Raw genomic sequence first — 8308 nt, 5'->3', positions numbered from 1 at the left:
GTCTCATAGTCAACATCTTCCAGCTCAGCAATCTCCCTGGTTAAAACACCAGACAATCAAGAATAAAAACTGTTAGCCCTGTAAATCCAAGGGGCTTATCATGAATACTAGCAATGGGCCTGTTCACACTTATCTCAAAGAACCAAGTGTAGTTGATTTTGTGGAGTTTGATCCTCTTCCTCCCAAGTTCATTTTTGCAAAGTTGGGGCAGGACCTGGCTATGGTGTATTTGGTGTCAGTCTTGTCTTTTTCAAAACCATAGATCTTCTGTACCATCCTCAAGACAATGAAACCATCAGGAACTCTTGCCAATTTTAAGCTTGATAAAGGCTTGATCAGTAAATCATTTTAATAATTCCAACCTCCCTCAGTTTTATATATACCAAGGGATCCTGAAAGTTGTGATTAGGCTATCTAAAAGGCTATAAGCAAAAATAATTGCAAAATTAACAAGCATAATCTTTTTTTTCTTTATTTTTTTTTAACAAGCATAATCTTTAAAACTAGAGAGATGCCCAGGAAACAAACAAGTCATAATTCAGAAACCTGCTGAGGTAGTCTTTTTTTCGTTTTTGATAACATCAAATTCCTAGCCGTTAACTGAAGAATCAAGTCTAAATTTTCCATTTTTCTGCCTGGCTTGTTCAGTGCTGTTTTCACTGTTTCTATAAAAACCTCTCATTAAATGATCATCACTGAGTAATGAGAACCATGACTGTGGTGGTGAACACAGAGGTACGGTTGGGTAAGCCTTGGAGTGTGTAACTATGGTGGTCCAGTCTTCCTTCCCTGCATCTTTTCAGCACAGGCCCAGCAGGGATGCTGATGCCCTTACAACCCAGATGCTTGATGACTTGTGTCTTCCCATTGGACATAACCATGCATCAAATGATGTGTGTTCTTTGAGAAAACACAAGAAAAACTCCTGCATTGTTCACAATCATCAACACACACACACACACCAAAGGAAGCTAAAAATTCCATCACACACTTACTATTTCACCTTCTTTAAAAGAAAGATGATAATCTTGTCTTTTTCAAGATCTCCTGAGTAATTTGAGAACATGGGGGCTAAGGAAGAGGGTAGAAAGGGAGAGGGAAGGAAGGGAGGGGAATGGAGAAAAATGTATAGTGAAATAAAAACAAAGAAAAAAATAAAATAAAATATGATAATCAAATTTTTCCTGGGTGTGAACATGATGAGAATGCATAGCACATGGGTCAGCAGGCAGAGTTGTCTCCCTTCTCGGTTTCTTTACAATATTTATGAAGCCCATATGGAAGTTCTTTATAGTAAAGGATACTGTGGGTGCACATTATCATATTCAGTACTGTATCATATTCACTTTCCAGATATTTCACCATTTCTTCCTTGGAAATTGGCCAAGAGCAGGACCTGATGGTGTAAACTCAACCTCGGAGAGTGGACTTCATTTGCTTGTTTACTGTTACCAGGCATTAGTGATTAACAATTATGTCAATGAGCCCCAGTTCTCTTTATTTTTGCCACCATCTTCAATGCTTCAGAGCACCTTTCCAAACACTGGGATTTTGCCCCAAGAAGAAAAATGAGAAACTTGTTTTGTTATTTTGGCAAAAGAATTTAGAAGTTTATGTCCAAATTAAGACTAAGAAGCATATGCCTTTAATCCCAGTACTCAGGAGGCAGAGGCAGGTGGATCTCTGTGAGTTCATGGCCAGCCTGGTCTACAAAAGCTACTTCCTAGACAGGCACCAAAATTACAGAGAAATCCTGTCTCTAAAAGCAACAACAACAAAATAATGAAACAAAACAAATCAAAATAAATAAAACAAAACAACAACAACAAAACCCTGAGAGACAGAGAAGCTTTAGATGAATGTATTCCAGGATAATTCAGTGTGGTGGTTTGTTCATGTGGACTCCAACAGTAGTAGCACTGTCTTCTGAGAATCCCAATCAGGAGCTCATTACAGAATGATCCCGTTACTTAGGCCTTTGCAATGGGAACCAGCTCAGTGAATTCCTCACAGAGGTTCATCTTGAGAATTTAGCTCAAATGATCCATTTCTAAGCATCTCTCTTGTCGTCGATGGCATGTGGCTCTAACATCTCAAAGAGCGGAGACATCACTTGTGTACACAAGGCAGCATGCTGTTGAATCACTGGAGAATGGGTGTGGAAGTGTGCCCCACTGTCTTCGATCTCGGGGTTCTAGTGCGGAATGTGAAATCACTGACCATCCTTGCATTCACTAACCCTTACTTGCTGTGACAAAATGTCATAACCAAAGTCAATCATGAAAAATAAAATTAATTTTGTCTCACAATGGTGAGAGTTCATCATGTTGGGAAGCAGAGAATGAAGCCTCAGGCATGGTTCCAGAAAGCGAGAGTCCATCTTGTGGGGAAACCAAGAATCAAACAGAATCCGTGGTGGCTGGAGCAGAAAGATGAGAGCTCACATCTTCAAAGCAAGCGTGGACTAGAGAGAAAACTAGAAGTGAGGTGAAGCTATAGTCCCTCAAAGTCTGCCACCAGTGACATACTTCCTCCAACAAAGTTGCACTCCTTAAGATCTCCAAACAGTGCCAACTGGGGACCCAGTGTTCAAATACCCAAGCCTGTGGAGGGCATTTCTCATTCAAAACACCTCAGTCCTCTTTTCCAGTTAGTTGGGGAAAAGCTTTTTTTCAGGATGTGATATTTATTGAACTGAGCCCAAAGCCCAGCTGAGGACCATGCCTGGCAGAGGTGACTGAAAACACCATTTAGATAGCAGACATGCACGCAAGCAATGAGACAACTAACAGACCCTCCAGTCTTGCAAGTGTATGGAGTGCATGAATTCAGAGCATGTGGACGGAGTGCATGAAGTCAGAATGTGTGTATGAAGTGCATGAATTCAGAACGTGTGTACAGAGTGCATGACGTCAGAACATGTGCACAGAGTGCATGAAGCCAGACGTGTGTACAGAGTACATGAAGTCAGAATGCAGTAGAAATACCGCTTCAAGAATCTCCGGGACCGATTTGCTTATTTAGGAAATCAAGTTCTCGCCTCATAGACAATACGAAAGTGCATTTTGGCTCAGGTTCTACTGGAACTATAACAAGCAATGGGATCCACATGTGTTTTTTGGTTTTTTTTCTTCAAATCATCAAATGATTCTCACTGAAAGGTTTTAAGTAATATTAGGAATGCCAGCCAGCCAAATGGAGTTTAAAATTCAACTTACCTCTCTCCCCTAACCCCTTAATTACTTTTATGCAACAGAATTAGGGTCCTTGTTTTCCCACTGAAGGACATTCATCCACTGACCATTTTTTCATAGCATTATTTCAGTGAAGCCTAAACATTCTCATGAACATGCTAAGAGTGTCCGCGCCTTTCTATTGGAAATTCCACAGGTGTGATTGATTTTTGTCTCCTAGAGAAACAGCTGAGAAGTGATCTACATCCTCTATCCCCGTGAGGATATTGGTTCAACCCAGTATCCCATGTCCCTCAGCCTGAGAGGGGTCTCTACAGCTCCACTCCCATGTCCCCCACATTGGAAGGTCTCTACAGCTCCACTCCATTCTTCACAGCCTCTCCTACACGGTTCATACAGTAACACTTTTCCCTGCTCTACAGCGACTGTGGGCATGTCCTGACTCCCCCATGAGCTTTTCTGCATGTTCCCACCTCCTGAATACCCTTGGCAGGTGAGGCTTTTCATTATCCAAAGTGTTCTTTGTGTCTAAATGCACATGTATTTGGCCTGTTCTTCTTGGAAGCCTTTCCCAGAGTTTCGGGTCTCTCACACTAACACCAGTGATGGAGGAGGGTTATCTGTCTATTGTGTTATTTTCATTGGTCAATAAAGAGACTGCCTTGGCCCCTTGATAGGACAGAAAATTAGGTAGGCGGAGTAAACAGAACAAAATGCTGGGAAGAGGGCTATGAGCCAGAAGCCATGGAGCCAGCCACCAGGTCAGACATGCTGAATCTTTTCCGGTAAGCCACCACCTCGTGGTGCTACAGATTATTAGAAATGGGTTAATATCAAGATATGAGAGTTAGTCAGTACTAACTCTCTAGAGATAATGGGCCAGGCAGTGCTTAAATGAATACAATTTGTGTGTTGTTATTTCTGGGACTAAGCTAGCCGTGCGGGAGCTGGGTGAGGCGAAAAGCAGGCCTGCCTGCAGCCCCTCACTACACACCAGTTGTAGCCTGAGAAGTTATGTTCCTTTCTTATGTTCTTGAGGTCAGAGCTCAAGAACAGAGTGCACTAGCTAATGTAGATCTTCATAGGAATCCACACAAGGATGTAAAACAACCATTTACTTGTAAGGAGGACCCAGGAGTTTTCGTCATCCTGGTTAGATCGGCCTCAATAGCAGCTCTGAGCATGCAGAGCAGCAGAGGCTGGTCTGAGTGAACAGAGACAGAAGGCAGAGCTCCCAGGGGAACACCAGCTCACTGGGAGACCTCGAGAATTCTCAAGGATCATCCTGAATTTCCATATAACTTAAGTCTCACCCACATGCTTCTGGTAATGAGCACAAAGCTCCTTAGCCTTAATTGTTAAGAACAGTTTGACCAGGGAGAGGAGAGATGCTTTTCAGTGCAGAAGAATGTCCGGGCATGATATGTCCACATGCTGCCTAGACGTTAACAGTAGAGATAACGTTACCAAAGAAGAAAAGAGTACGCATGGATTTATTTAGACTAAAGCAAGCAGATCCTTCACAAAGGCCCATGTGTGGAAGCTAAAGTTGGAGGGGGTTATTAACAAACCTGTTACTTGCACTTCTGCCCACAGCAGGCAGCATCTGTCAGTGGCAACAACAGCTTTCTTCATCACTGTTCTCCAAGCAGACATCGACATGGATCCGACGGACTCTTGTGAGAGTTCAAAAGGCCCACTGCAGAGCAGACACGTGGATAAAGGAGTTTGTTTCAATCCAAACCACAGTGTGACGAGTCTTGTGTATCTGGAACCTTAGAAAGAAAGATGTGGTCTAGAAAAGAATCGTTGTGGTACCACAGAGGAGATGGCGGTCACAGTAGTCACACTGCCCCCGTATTAAAGTGGCGGTTCGTTAAGGCCGTGGCAGACAGAGATGGTTCTGAAGTCGGATGGTTATTTTAGTCCCTGGCGTGAGTCCTCGAGGCAGGGAGTGAGGAACAGAGAAATAAGCAGCAGCTTGGGTGAATCAGCTGCTGTGCATGCCACCCAGATCACAGCCAAGAGTGTCCAAGAGTCATCCACAACTGTGGTGGTTTGGCTTTTAATGGCCCCTAATAGTCCCTGGCATTTGAACACTTGGTCCTCAGCTGATGGCGCTATTTGAGGAGGTATGGCTTTATTGGAGGATTAAAGTTACTAGGGGCAGGCTTTGGAAGTTTTTAAGCCTTCATGCCATTTTGAGCTTGCTCCCTATTACTCCTGCTGGCAATCCAAGATGTGAGCTGTTAGCTGCTACTTTAGACACCATGCCCTCACTCCACCAGCATGGACTCTAAACCACTAGAACCATAAGCCCAAAGAAATTCTTGTTTTTATGAGATGCCTTGGTTATAGCGTTTTATCACAAGCATAGAAAAGTATTGAATTCAGAAGCACAAGTTGACCATGAAGCCACCACCCTCCTTCCTCTTGCCCATCACTACCTCCATTAGAATCAGAGCTTTGCATGAAATGAGATCTACTGTTGACATGAGAATATTGTATCTGGACACATGGAGAGTTGATTTTGCAGGAGAATTGGTGTGACATCAGTATAATATGTGCTAGTTAGCTTTGCATGAGGAATTAATCGAGTTAGCATGCTACATATGCACTATGTCTAAGCTAACTTTGTAGGAACCTAGATGATACAGATATGTTACATGATGAACTGGCCTTTTTTTTTAAAAAAAAAGAAAAAACCCTAATGAACTTCTTTTTAGGTGAATTATCAAAACAAAGTATGACCAAATGGAACTTGGATGGTGATACTTGGCAAAGAGGAAAAAATAGAAAGGAATCAGAAATCAATGGGGAAATGCCTCCAAAAGCGTGATCTCTCACCAGATCAATGGTATAATTGAACAATCGTCCCACACACAGAGACAGCAGTTTGAATCTGCTGTCTGGTGAACTTACTGGCTGACCTCTATGGACATCTACCCTGTGCTATGCTGTGGTATTAGGGTCGACCTGATGAACTCCTTAGATAACAGTCCTGATGTCATGGGACTATAGCTTTAAGTGAAAATGTGCACAGAAAATGCTAGGGAGCTGTAGTAATTTTAATGTAGTTGTTCCCCATAATCTCACAGGGAGTAGCACCTTGTTGAAGTAGGAACTGTCGGAGGAAGTTTGTCATTATGGGGGTGGGCTCTGAGTTCTTCTATGCTGAAGAGACCACCCAGTGTAAGAGACCATTTCCTGCTGCCTTCTGATCAAGATGTAGCCAGCACCGTGTCTGCTTGTATGCCACCATGATCCCGCCATGATGTTAATGGACTGAACCTCTGTAACCATAAATGAGTCACCCCAATTCAGTGTTTTGCTTGTGAGTTGCCATGGTTGTGGTGTGTCTTCACAGCAGAAAAGACCCCAATTAATCTAGGAGCTGAAGAGTAAGCTATGTACTAGGTATATTACTCAATAGTACCTGGGAGTCCATAATAGGAAACACTTCTGGAGAATGTCTGAGCAAGTAAAACTGCAGTTAAAAAATAAATGTATATTTACATTAATTTATATTAAATGTATATTAAAATGTGAAATGCTGTCCTGCTTTAAGATTTTAGCTAATTTCAAAACTCCACAAATGGCCAGCAGGACAGGAGAAGACCGTAGGACTAGCTCTAGCTTGCCCAGGGAAGAATCCAACTGCATGCTTCCTTTCAGTGAAGTCCATTTTAGCTGTCACCCCCAATTTATAAACAAAATACTGCATGCAGAGGCTTAATGCCGTCCAAGGCGAGAAACCTGGGAAATAATCAGGAAGAAAAGCCTGTAGCCATCTGTCTGTGAAAGAGTTTCTTTTTCTTTTATTTGTTTTTTGTTTTGTTTTGTTTTGAGGCAAGATCTCACTATCCAGCCCAGACGGGCCTTAGACTCATGATCCTCTTGTCTCCGCCTCCAGAATGCTTGGTTTACATGTGAGCACCACAAGGCCCAAACAAAACCAGATTTCTTGACATCAATAAAGTTAAATGTTGGGATTGAATTGTTTGTTATGTGACTGTTCTATTATCTATCTATCTATCTATCTATCTATCTATCTATCTATCTATCTATCATCTACCTACCTACTATCATCTGTCTCTCTCTCTCTCTCTCTCTCTCTCTCTCTTTCTCTCTCTCTCATCTACCCCTTTCATGCCACATTCTATCAACTTCTCCCTCACTGGGTAAACCACAACTGAATCTCCAGACACAGTTAAATGTCTCTCCTGGGATGAAAGCATCCTCAGTGAAGACTAACTTAAAGTTCCACCATACCGTGCTATCCTGAGAAGGAGCTCATTTTTGACATAATACAGGAGACAGAGAAGATGTAACTCTGAAGAGTCATTGGGTGTGTATCAAAAGATGCAAAAAAGTTGCTGAGACATCTCAGTCAGCACAGTGCTTGCCCCACAAGCATGAGAATCAGAGTTTAGATCCTGTGATGTTGTGATTGAGAAATGCCCCTAAAGGCTATGTTTGAACACTTGATCCCCAGTTGGTGGTACTATATTGTGTGTGTGTGTGTGAACTCTTTAGGAAATATAGCCTTGTTGGCGCAAGTATGTTGTATGTTACTGGGAATAGACTTTGAATGTTTATTGTCTCCCTCCATCCCTTGTTATCTCCGTCTGCTTCCTATATGGGGTCAAATACAAAGAGCCAGCGTCCTGCTGCCATGCCATCGTGACAGCTCTGTCCCTGCAGAGCCATAAAGTTCTAAATTTCTCTGGGTCATAGTATCGTATCATAGCAACAAAAAAGTTACTAATACAAATCTCTAGTACCTGCATAAAAGCCAAGTACACTGGCAGGTATTTATAACCACACACTGGGGAGTAGAGACAGAGTCCTGGAGCTCATTGACCATCCCTGCATGGTTCAGTAAGAGACCCTGTTCCAAAAGTAAGATAAACAGAGATTGAGAAAGATATCTAATGTTGACCTCTGGCTTCCACATGCAGGCTAACACATGCACATGTACACTTGCTTGTACAATGTCTACATATCACAATCACTCAGATACATACACATGCATATACTCCCAACATACACAAGATGTTGAACATTGAGCTAAGTAAATACTTAAACACATACAAAACCCTGAGGCATCAGAT

This window comes from Myodes glareolus, chromosome 5 (genome assembly GCF_982192425.1).
Source record: "Myodes glareolus chromosome 5, mMyoGla1.1, whole genome shotgun sequence".
Lineage (NCBI taxonomy): Eukaryota > Metazoa > Chordata > Mammalia > Rodentia > Cricetidae > Myodes > Myodes glareolus.
Note: the sequence above shows the minus strand (reverse complement) of the source record.